This window comes from Bos grunniens, chromosome 17, assembly GCF_055505025.1.
Source record: "Bos grunniens cultivar Pamir isolate PY7600 chromosome 17, Bosgru_T2T1.0, whole genome shotgun sequence".
Classification (NCBI taxonomy): Eukaryota; Metazoa; Chordata; class Mammalia; order Artiodactyla; family Bovidae; genus Bos; species Bos grunniens.
Window position 1 is genome coordinate 37,927,262 of NC_141181.1, and position 13,191 is coordinate 37,940,452.

A 13,191-nucleotide genomic window follows, 5' to 3' on the forward strand; every position below is an offset into this window, starting at 1 on the left:
CTGGCAGGGAACCATGACTCCAGAAACATCTAGAAGTCTCTAGAAGCTAGAAAAAAATGAGGGATCAAATGCCTCCCTAAAAGCTCTAGAAGAAATTAGCCTTGCTGACACCTTGTCAGAAGAAGCAACTTCTGACATCCAAAGCTGTAATGTGAATAAATTTGTATTAAGTCACTAAGTTTGTGAAAATTTGTTATAGTAACAAAAGGAAGTTAATACACTAAGGAACACACCACTGCCAGGCCAAGAAGTCTTTCACACCCTGCTCACCTGGGTTTTATCTTTGCTATGGACCAGGAACTGCTGTGTAATTTCAATTCTTCTTTTGACCAAATTTGTGCTTGTTTGTTTTTGCTATCCTGTCCTGACTCCATGATTTCATATTTGTTGGTAAAAGCAAATACTTTTACCCATCAAAAAGTATAAGCAGTCAAGTCTTGACCTGGTGCAAAGAACAATGCATCACATAAAGATTCTAGATTTTTGCTAAATAAAAGTCTGGATAAATCCTGAGAAAGGGAATAATTTTGTGTTTGAGGTGTGAAAAAATTATTCTCATGGATTTCTGCATATGTAAAAGATTGCCTATAGTTATCTCCCCAAATCTAGTATTCTCTTTTTCGAGGGCACATACATTCCCAGCTGGGGACTATATTTTTGTTTCCCCACCTTTAGATGTGTGGGCATTTGATTAAACTGCTACCAATAAATAGGAACAGAAAGCAAATTTGACTCCATAGAAGGAAATCACTGCTTGAAATGGTTTATATTATATGACAACTTGGAGAGTGTCTTTGGATGAAGTTGACACTTGAATTTGTGAGCTTTGACCAAGTATTAGTTTGGCCTCTGTAATCTGGTTAGGCCTCTTCCAATTAGTTAAAACATTTTATTATTATTTTCCTTTACTTTTTTTCCTTTTGGCTGCCTGAGTTCTTCATTGCAATGGGTGGGGTTTTCTCTTGTTGCAGTGCAAGTGTTTAGTCACCCCATGGCGTGTGGGATCTTAGAACCTGTGACCCCTGCATTGGAAAGTGGATTCTCAGTCAATAGACTATCAGGGAAGTCACATTAAAGAATTTAGTAGAGCAAAAAATTGGCCTCCCACAAGTAAGAGAGAAATCTCCTGCAGGCATCCTCAGACTTCATGGCACTGTTGGCTCCCCTGAGGCCCAAGGGGCTTAGCCCTACAGCTAGATTGCATCATTTGGCTTACCTAAAAATTGAGCCTGTATGCCTACACTGTAGCTTTGAACTTGCCAATCTCCATAATGGTGAGAGATTATGGAGATTATTTCATATGATAAGTCTCTTTCTATATACATACAAATATAATTGGTCTGTTTCTCTGGAGACAGTCCTAATACGAAGCCTGGAACTACTCATCTTTCCTCTCTATTTAAACTAGGACACAGATGCTTTCATGATTAAGCATAGAACTTGAAGGTCAGAATAAAGTTTTAGAGAATTTAGTATAGCACATAGTCCCATTAATATGCATTGTTTCCTGCACACTTCTTTCAGGATAGAGCAATAACTTATTTCCTCTCCTCATTATCTGTATTTGTAATTAAGAGTATAGCACGGTTTTCTGTTTGTTTGTTTGTTTACTTTATCTCCCTATTGCCTATATTGTGTCTGAATATATTTATGAATGATATACGGGTAATTTTTTTTCCCTGAGGATCTCAATATATGAAAATTTTTCTACTGTATCCACCCAAAGTGGGGGGAGTAAAAAAGAAAAGATTGGCTGAAAATACTCTTAGCTCACAGTTTTGTTTTCCTTAAGATTTGAATGCCATAAAATAGAAGAACCAGCTACATATGCACACCATCTTACTATCTTGCAACCAAACAGAAAGTTCACTGGTAGCCTGGGGGACATCTAAGGCTTTCCCAATGGCTCAGCAGATAAAGAATTCACCTGCAGTATGGGAGAAACAGGAGATGTGGGTTCAACCCCTGGGACCAGAAGATCCCTTGGAGGAGGAAATGGCAACCACTTCAGTATTCTCGCCTAGGAAAATTTCATGGACGGAGGAGAGGGGTCAGCTAAGTCCAAAGGGTTGCAAAGAGTCAGATGTGACTGAGCATAAGCACATATGGAGGAACGTCTATGTGCTGTGTGTGCTTAGTCGCTCAGTCATGTCTGACTCTTTGCGACCCATAGACTGCAGCCTGCCCGGCTCCTCTGTCCATTGGATTCTCCAGGCAAGAATACTGGAATGGGTTGTCATGCCCTCCTCCAGGGCATCTTCCCAACCCAGAGATCAAACCCAGGTCTCCCACATTACCGGTAGATTCTTTACCATTTAAGCCACAAGGGAAACCCAAGACTACTGGAGTGGGTAGCCTATCCCTTCTCCAGGGGATTTTCTCAATCCAAGAATTGAACTAGGATCTGCTGCATTGCAGGCAGAATTTTTACCAGCTGAGCTACCAGGGAAGCCCAGAAGTGTCTTTGAAGTGAATATATTAGGTTGGTGCACAAGTAATTGTGGTTTCAGACCATGAATGTTAAATCATTGTAACTATGCTTAGACACATCTTTATTAATCAAAATAAACACCATTACTGTCAAAATGTTTTTGCCAATGAGAAATAACTTTGTTTATTTCTGTAGCATAAAAACCCATGCTTCAGGATTCAATGAGCTCTTCGAAAGTCGTTTTGGCCTCCTGTTGGTTTAGAAGCATTATCCCTGTAAAAAGTTGTTGAGATGCTTGAAGAAGTGGTTATCAGTTGGCAGGAGGTTAGGTGAGTATGGTGGATGAGGCAAAGATACATCGCCCAATTAGTTCAACTTTTGATCCTGTGACATCCAGTTTGTCATTGTCCTAGAGAAGAATTGCGTCATTTCTGTTGCAGTTTAAAGTTCACCTCATTGATTTGCTGAGCATACTTCTCAGATGTGCTTTCACCAAATTCAGAAAGCTGTAGTGGATCATGACCAACAACCATTTTTTGTGACCATGACCATTTTTTGATGCAAGTTTGGCTTTCAGGAGTGCTTTGGAGCTTCTTCTCAGTACAGTCACTGAGCTGATCTTTGCCAGGTGTCATATACAATATACTTTTCATCCCATGTCATAATCCAATTGAAAAATGGCTTGTTGTTGCATAGAATAAGAGAAGATCACACTTCAAAATGACAACTTTTTTGATTTGCATTGAGCTCATGAGGCATCCACTTATTGAGTTTTTTCACCTTTCCAATTGCTTTAAGGCTAAATGATCATAGAATGGTCAATGTGGAATTCTTCAGCTATTTTTTGTGTAGTTGTAAGAGGATCAGCTTTAATGATGGCTTTCAACTGGTCATTGTCAACCTCTAATGGCCTTCCACTGTGCTCCTCATCTTCAAGACTCTTGTCTCCTTTGAAGAACTTTTTGAACCACCACTGCACCGTATGTTCATTAGCAGTTCCTGGTCCAAATGTGTTGTAGATGTTGTAAGTTGTCTCTGCTACTTTATGACACATTTTGAGTTTAAATAAGAAAATTTCCAGAATTTTATTTTTGTCTAACAACATTTCCCTAGTCTAAAATAAATAAAAGTACACAGCAAGTACTGTCTTTACAATAAAAAATAAAGCAAGAAATGCAGATCAAAATGATGTATAACATAAACCACATTTATTAAAGAATGTATTTCAATATCAAATGACAAAATTCAACAATGCAAAACCACAATTATTTTTCCACCAACATAAAATAGATTTACGGATTCAATATTTGCTACTATTTATTTATATCAACAATTTTGAAGCTGGTAAACACTCTTAGCAAATGTTACTGTTTTTCTGACTTTCCTTCCTGGTGTCTCCTTGGGTATTTTTATAACCGTTTGAGATCTATTTTAATTGCAAATCTAAAGCAACAAAATAGGATCCCAGAAGATCAACAACTTGTATTTACTCTTTCTGGGCTATAGGGACTACTTTTTCACTAAAATGTAACATGTTTTAAAAATATTCTATGATGAGTAGAGTGCTTCTGAGGTTTGAAGTGTTTGTCTACAATGGTATTCATGTTGTAAAAGTATGTGGAAGAGATATAGGAAGTTCTAATAATGTATCACCAACAGTATCTCCACTTATATCTATTATACATTATACTAAATACTGTAAGAAATATGCATTGCATATTTTGCCAGTGTGTGTGTGTTAGTGAGTTTATTTTGTTTTCTTTAGATATTTATGTAATATATTTTAGAGTCTATTCAGAATAAATAAAATAAGTTAATTAATTTCAAAAAGCAAAAATGCAAATCATTATAATTATATATATGAAACTGAGCAGGACCCTGTGGGACCTTTCCAGGGAAAGACCCCAATGTATACTTCACCTATTGTTTATAGAAGAACTTTAGCTTCCTAGATCTTCCCTGAGTTCCAAAAAAGCACATTTAATCAGAGAAGTGAGAAAATACAAAAATAAAGGAAAGAGGCTGAGCTATAACAAAATAATAATAGTTTAGCTATAAAACAAAGTCAAGGACCTTTGGTTTCTTCTCAAGGGCTATAGATAATATTCTCAGTCATGTCCTTGAGTTGTTTTGAAGATAGTGAAACTATCAATAGGTGGAATAGCTCTATGATGACCATGAGCATCTAGCTGTCAGACCAGCTAGAGCCAGAGGTTTGAAGATGCTGAATCCTGTGACCTCACCTGTTGCCTCAACATCAATCAAACAGGGAACTGAACACAAACTGATCAGACACCCTGTGAAATTTTCTCTCAAACTGTCATTAAAAAAAAAAAAAAAAAAAAAGTCCCTGAAGTCATTGGGGAGCTTAGGGCTTTTGAACACAAGCTGTCACTTGGTACCAACAATAAATGCTACACATTCCCTCACCACAACTCAGTGTTGGTAGGTAGGTTTTGCTTTGTGTCAGGTCAGTGGACCAGGTTTGGTCTGATAACATATACTGACATAATTTGAATTCTAGCTCAGGACCTATTAGCAAAGGAAATAAAAATTTGATACAAATACTTATTTTCCAGGATAAATATTATGCAAACATTTGGAGGCTCAGATTAAACATACACTAGATATAGGAAATCTGTTAGTAACAAGTTATTTTTTCTTAAGTTACATGAAAGGGCATCAGTATCAAGTATTAAAATATTTTAAAATATCACCAAATAATACATATCAAAATATTAAATATTGAAAAGAACACTGTCAGCAGATCAAGTTACACATTGGGAACAATAATCTTCTAAGCATTTTATGAAGTTTCTAAGCATTTTTATAACTCAAAGAGCTCAAATGCAAACTTGTGACTAGTGTAAATATGCCAAAATTTTGTATAAGGAAGTAAATTATCTTTAGATTGGAAATACTGATACCACTGTTACACAAAAACATTAAATATTTTAAAATTTTTGACATATTTAGGTTCTTAGTCTTACTAAGCATTATAATAGAATGTTTTAAATAATTATTTTTATATTGGATATATATTTTAAAGTATAGCAAAATAGAAATGGGTGAATAATTGCAATGATTTCCAATTTTCCACACCATTATCTATATTTGAAAAAATTAGGTTGGTTAATAAATGATATTTATAAATTAAATACATCCTCAAATCACTTTGCATTATATAACATGTCATGAAGAATTTGTTAAATGTGTTAATAATGTTAAATATACATGCAGGAGAAGGAAATGATAACCCAGTATTCTTGCCTGGAGAATCCCAGTGACAAAGTAGCCTTGTGGGTTATAGTCCATAATAACCAGACATAACTAGTCAGACATATAGTCAGACGTAACCGAAGTGACCTAGAACCAATGCATATATACATATATATGTATGTGTGTATATATATGTATGGGTGTATGTATACATGGGTGTGTATATATATATATATGGGTGTGTGTGTGTGTGTATATATATATATATATATATATGTTAGTTTTAATATAGATCTTAAAGATACAATGTTGTGATGTCTTAAAATAATTGCTTCTCACAAAAACTCAGAGAATTTATATTGATATGTACAAATATGCAGCTGAGATATCTGGAGGGAGTTAAAAATTAGGGTAAATTTAAATTTGCACTCTTCATTCACTTACTTGGACTCTATTTACTTCGGTATAAAAAATCATTCATTATATGATAGAAAAACAAGAGTCGTAGTTGGTTTGAAATTATCATTAAGAACTATAGATTTTTCCTAAGTATTTAAAAATAATTTGAAAAATTTGGCAAGGCTTTTCATTGTAAATTTAATATAATCTGTCCCTTTTAGATTTCTTGTATCAGCAGTTGAAGATTTTAAACGTTTAATGATGCTTGTAAGAAATGTTATACTCAGTTTTACTTTTAGTGGACATCAATCAAAATCTAGACTCAAATTTGCAACAAACAGAACTTTATTTTTTATTGTTGTTGATGTTTTCAGTCATCATTTTAGGGATATAGTTTCACAAGTTTTTAAAAAGTATAGCTATTTCACCTCCACCACAAGCAACATAATGAACATTTTCATGGCCTTAAGCTCACTTTTACTCCTTTGTAGCAAATCTCTACCTAACTCTCTCAACCTCTAGCAACCACTTATTTGATTTCTGTCCTTACGATTTTGCCTTCCCATAAAATTATATATTGGGCTTCCCACGGGGTTTCTCAGGTGGGTCAATGGTGAAGACCCCACCTGCAAAGCAGGTGGCACAGGAGATTTGCAGATTTTATCCCGGGGTCTGGAAGATCCTCTGGAATCTCAGCTGGAAAAAAAGGAGGGAGGAGCCTGTTAGGCTACAGTCCATGGGGTCGCAAAGAGTTGAACATGATGGAGCACACACAGAAAATCATATATATGGAATTACATAGTGTGTAGTTTTAATGACTGGCTTTTTATAAAGATAAAAAAAATCATTCTGTTTTCACATTAAACTTTTATAATCTTTTAAATTTGTAATTTTGTTTAGAATTTCCTTTAGTGAGAACATACTATTAATGATCTTTCCTCTCTTTTCTTCCCTTTTCTCTCCCTCCTCTTCCTTCCCTTCATAAATCTTTCCTTCTTTCTTGCTTTTAATCCTTTTTTTTCCCCTCTCTCTCCCTGAGCTATTCCTTAATGATAAAAAAACAAAACAAAACTAAGTAATCAGACAGTTATAACAATATTACAGGTGAAATAGACAAAATCATAATTGAAAATTGTTGCTGTTTCTCAGCAACTGATAAAACAGGTAATCAAAAAACTTGGTTATCTCCAGGAGGTCTTAACAGCTACAACTAATTTCACTTACTGATTTTTACAAATCATTACACTAACAAACTGCATTCTTTTAAGTGCACATTAATATTTATGAAACAGACAACATACTGGGCCACAACACAGGTCTACACAATTTCCAAAGCTTGAAGTCTGACCCAGCAAGGTTTTGGACCACAGTAGATTAAATTAGAAAACAAATATATATTTAGGATATCCTCAAATATGAGAATTAATTTATACAATTTTAATAAACCTATGTGTAAAGTAGTAATAAACAATGATTTAGACTATATGTTAAAATAAATGAAAGTTATAAAGTGAATGTTAAAAAATCTGTAGGATGTACCTGAGGCATAATTTAGAGGAAATTGTATAGTTTTAAATGCTTGTACTAATTAAAAAGATATATTAAAACGAATGATATTTGTTTTACCAGTTTAAGGGAGAAATAAAAGAGCAATTGAACCAAAGAAAAAATAAGTTAAAAAAAAACCAAATCTGAGAAAAGAAATTATGAATAATAAACTGAAAAACAGGAAGGAAAGTTAATAATCTAAGTTTTTAAAAAAGTTAACATGATAAGCACTAAATATGACAAATCAAGAACAAAAGAGAACAAAAAAATCAATATCAGAAAGCAAAGAAGCAATGTCACCATAGATGCCACCGATATTAATGGGTAAAAAGACTATTATGAGGAGAAGGCAATGGCACTCCACTCCAGTACTCTTGCTTGGAAAATCCATGGACGGAGGAGCCTGGTAGGCTGCAGTCCATGGGGTCGCGAAGAGTTGGACACTACTGAGCGACTTCACTTTCACTTTTCACTTTCATGCATTGGAGAAGGAAATGGCAACCCACTCCAGTGTTCTTGCCTGGAGAATCCCAGGAATGGGGGAGCCTGGTGGGCTGCCACCTATGGGGTCTCACAGAGTCGGACACAACTGAAGTGACTTAGCAGCAGCAAGACTATTATGAACATTTTTATTCTAATTAATTCAGCAAATTTGATGAAATGAATGAATTCCTCAGTTCAGTTCAGTTCAGTTGTTCAATCATGTCTGACTCTTTCAATCCCATGGACTGCATCAACCAGGCCTCCCTGTCCATCACCAGTCTGGGAGTTGACCCAAACTCATGTCCATTGAGTCGGTGATGCCATCCAACCATCTCATCCTCTGTCATCCCCTTCTCCCACCTTCAATCTTTCCAACATCATGGTCTTTTCCAATGAGTCAGTTCTCCACATCAGGTGGCCAAAGTACTGGAGTTTCAACTTCAACATCAGTCCTTCCAATGAACATTCAGGACTGATTTCCTTTAGGATGGACTGGTTGGTTCTCTTTGCACTCCAAGTGACTCTCAAGAGTCTTCTCCAACATCACAGTTAAAAGCATCAATTCTTCAGCCCTCAGCTTTCTTTATAGTCCAACTGTCACACCCATACATGACTACTGGAAAAACCATAGCCTTGACTAGACGGACCTTTGGTAGCAAAGTAATGTCTCTGCTTTTGAAAATGCTATCTAGGTTGGTCATAACTTTCCTTCCAAGGAGTAAGCATCTTTTAATTTCATTGTTGTAGTCACCATCTGCAGAGATTTTGGAGCCTCCCAAAAATAAACTCTGTCACTGGTTCCACTGTTTCCCCATCTATTTGCCATGAAGTGATGGGACTGGATGCCATCTTAGTTTTTAGAACTTCATTTTCTGAATGTTGAGCTTTAAGCCAACTTTTTCACTCTCCTCTTTCACTTTCATCAAGAGGCTCTTTAGTTCTTCTTCACTTTTTACCATAAGGGTCGTGGCATCTGCATATCTGAGGTTATTGATATTTATCCAGGCAATTTTTCCAGATTGTGTTTCATCCAGCCCAGCGTTTCTCATGAGGTACTCTGCATATAAGTTAAATTAGCAGGGTGACAATATACAGCCTTGATGTACTCCTTTTCCTATTTGGAACTAGTCTGTTGTTCCATGTCCAGTTCTAACTGTTGCTTCCTGACTTACATACAAATTTCTCAAGAGGCATGTCAGGTGGTCTGGTATTCCCATCTCTTTCAGAATTTTCCACAGTTTATTGTGATGACACAGTCAAAGGCTTTGGCATAGTCAATAAGGCAGAAATAGATGTTTTTTTCTGGAACTCCCTTGCTTTTTTGATGACCCAACAGATGTTGGCAATTTGATCTCTGGTTCCTCTACCTTTTCTAAATCCAACTTGACCATCTGGAATTTCACAGTTCATATATTGTTGAAGCCTGGCTTGAAGAATTTTGAGCATTATTTTACTAGCGTGTGAGATGAGTGCAATTGGGAGGTAGTTTGAACATTCTCTGGCATTGCCTTTCTTTGGGGTTGGAATGGACACTAATTTTTTCCAGTGCTGTGGCCACTGCTGAGCTTTCCAAATTTTCTGGCACATTGAGTGCAGCACTTTCACAGCATCATCTTTTAGGATTTGAAATAGCTCAACTGGAATTCCATTACCTCCACTATCTTTATTTGTAGTGATGCTTCCTAAGGCCCACTTGACTTCAAATTACTGGGTGTCTGGCTTTAGGTGAGTGACCACACCATCGTGATTATCTGGGGCATCAAGATCTTTTTTGTACAGTTCTTCTGTGTATTCTTGCCATCTCTTCTTAATATCTTCTGCTTCTGTTAGGTCCATACCATTTCTGTCCTTTATTGAGCTCATCTTTGCATGAAATATTCCCTTGGTAGTTCTAATTTTCTTGAAGAGATCTCTAGTCTTTCCCATTCTGTTGTTTTCCTCTATTTCTTTGCACTGATCACTGAGGAAGGCTTTTTTATCTTTCCTTGCTATTCTTTGGAACTCTGCATTCAAATGGGTATAGCTTTCCTTTTCTCCTGTGTTTTTCATAAATTCCTCAGTAAAACAGTTACTCAGACTAACATAAATATAAGGAGAAATTCTAAGTACCTAAATATATATTAAATAAATTCAGCTTATAGTGAAAAACATCCCCAGAAAAAAGCCTCAAGACTGAGAAGTTTCCACGGGTGAATTCTGTCAAATATTTTAAAAACGAATGCTATCAATATTACACACATAGTTAAGAACTGGAAAGAAGGACACTTGCCAAATAACTACATGAGCCCAATACAAACCTGCCTCCAAAGCTTGAGAAAAATTGCAAGAAAAAATTTCTAGAATAACATCATCATTAATGAAAAATGCAAATGCATCAAATTTCTGCAATATACTTCTGATAAATGATAAGTTGATTATATCCCAGACATGGAAGATTATTTAACTAAGTCCATTCAATACACCACATTAATATAATGATGGAAACTATTAACACAATTAATTTCAGCAAGTGGAGAAAAGTATATTTGACCATATTTTCAGCACCTTTTAATGATCAATACCTGAGAAAGTTTTAAATAGAAACACTATCTCAGGTTGATACAAGGCATCTACATAGAACTTCATCTAATACATAATAATGGAATATTGAACTCCAGGGACAAGACAATATGCCCTCTCATACCACTTCTGCCTAATACTGTATTGGAACTACAACCCAATAAAGCAAACAGTAAAATAACATTACTAAATAACATTACTAAATACTGGAAATAAAGAATAAAATGTTTCTCTAACTGAATTCAATATCAATTAGGTGTCAACAGTGAAGTTATAATCTAACATAGAATAAAATCCGTAGTGTTTACCATATGACATGATAGTATTCAAACCTTAGTGCTCAGTCACTCAGTCATGTCCTACTCTTTGTGACCTCATGAACTGCAGCCCACCAGGGTCTTCTGTCTGTGGAATTTTCCAGGCAGCAAGAATACTGGAGAGGTTTGTCATTTCCACTCCAGGGTATCTTCTTGACCCAGGGGTCAAAACTTCATCTCTTGTGTCTCCTGCATTTGCAGGCAGATTCTTTACCATGGCACCACTTGAGAAGTCCCATTCAAATCCTATTTTTTCTATAAGATTTTAGTTGGAAAGGTATTTAAAATGTATAGTCATTCAGTTGTTATACCCGTCAAATAGGTTTAGTCAGGATGTTTAATTTTTGCATTTCATGTTGTATAATAATGTGTTTCTATTACCTCCATACTTACTACAGGACTGCAAATAGCATATGATTCTTAGAGCACAATTAAATGTCATGTGTGACAACAAAATAACATAAAATTCAATTAAGGTCTCATATGTTTAGGGACTGTCCTAACACATAAGAAACATATAAAAACATAAAACATATGTTCTTGTTCTTTGTGTATATTTAGCATTAAGATATGATAAAGATTTCTAGCATTTGTATTTTGATGAAACAGAAGGTAAAAAAAATATGTATAATGCCCATCATAATAAAAAACATAATTAGAAGAAACACATTTAGAAGGATATAAACAACCTCTCTTTGCCATAATTCAACTTGAATCAATGTCAAAACACATAATGTGGAATTCTTACAAATAATGACCTAAAATAATTTGAACAATAAGGAAATTATTAATAGAAAATTGAAAATCTCTAGTTCTAGTCTTTATAAGTTTTAGAAGATAGTAACTTGAATGGATTCAAAAAAGAGAATACATAAGGGAACAAATCCAAAACATGATAATTGTTAAAATTATACAAACATGATTTTTAATTATAAACATTTGAAATTTAACAATCATCATTTAGATGCGTGTATTTGTTTTTGTATGTGTTCACCAAAATTAAACACAAATACTTCAAACAGAATAAAAAAATGTGGGCAATATTTTATAATTTTTCCATTAAAAGCAACATGGAATCTTCAAGTATCTCTTTCCCAAGAATTTATTTTAACTACTTGTGAATTAACTTTCCTTTAAATGCTGTCATTCATAACCATTTTACATATTATCCTTTGTCAATTATCCTTTGAAATATCTTTCAAAAAATTAATCATAGAGATTGCAAGTCATATATGAAAATGTTTGCAGTGGCTGAAAAGATGAGAAAAATTTGCATATAATTTAGTTATCATAAAAATGGCCAAGAGATTAGAGAAGAAGGCTGTGCTGCTAAATTTGCATGCATATCAAAATTCAACATTCAGTTCAGTTCAGTTGCTCAGTCCTGTCCAACTCTTTGAAACACCATGGACTGCAGCATGCCAGGCCTCACTGTCCAGCACCAACACCCGTAGTCTACTCAAACACATGTCCACTGAGTCAGTGATGCCATCCAATCATCTCATCCTCGGTCATCACTGTTACCTCCTGCTTTCAATATTTCCTAGCATCAGAGTCTTTTCAAATGAGTCAATTCTTCACATTAGGTGACCAAAGTATTGGAGTTTCACCTTCAGCATCAATCCTTCCAATGAATATTCAGACTGATTTACTTTAGGATGGACTGGTTGATCTCCTTGCACCCCAAGGGACTCTCAAAAGTCTTCTCCAACACCACAGTTCAAAAGCATCAATTCTTTGGAGCTCAGCTTTCTTTATAGTCCAACTCTCACATCCATACATGACTACTGGAAAAACCAAAGCTTTGACTATACAGACCTTTGTTGGCAAAGTAATGTCATTGGTTTTAATATGCTGTCTAGGTTGGTCATAACTTTTCTTCCAAGGAGCAAGTGTCTGTTAATTTCATGGCAGCACTTGCATTCTGCAGTGATTTTGGAGCCCCCCCCCCCCCCCCCCGGAAAAAGTTTGTCATTGTTTCCATTGTTTCCCTATCTATTTGCCATGAAGTGATGGAACCAGATGCCATGATCTTAGTTTTCTGAATGCTGAGTCTTAAGCCAACTTTTTCACTCTTCTCTTTCACTTTCATCAAGAGGCTCTTTAGTTCTTTTTCGCTTTCTTCCATAAGGGTGGTGTCATCTGCATATCTGACATTGTTGATATTTTCCCCAGCAATCTTGATTCCAGCTTGTGCTTCATCCAGTCCAGTATTTCTTATGATGTACTCTGCAT

General features: G+C 35.4%; 1 pseudogene; it reads right to left on the minus strand.

Annotated features, from left to right (window-relative positions):
• Positions 1-2,555: 2,555 nt before the first annotated feature.
• LOC147355209 (histone-lysine N-methyltransferase SETMAR pseudogene) lies at positions 2,556-3,536 on the minus strand (annotated as a pseudogene).
• Between the last annotated feature and the right edge of the window lie 9,655 nt (positions 3,537-13,191).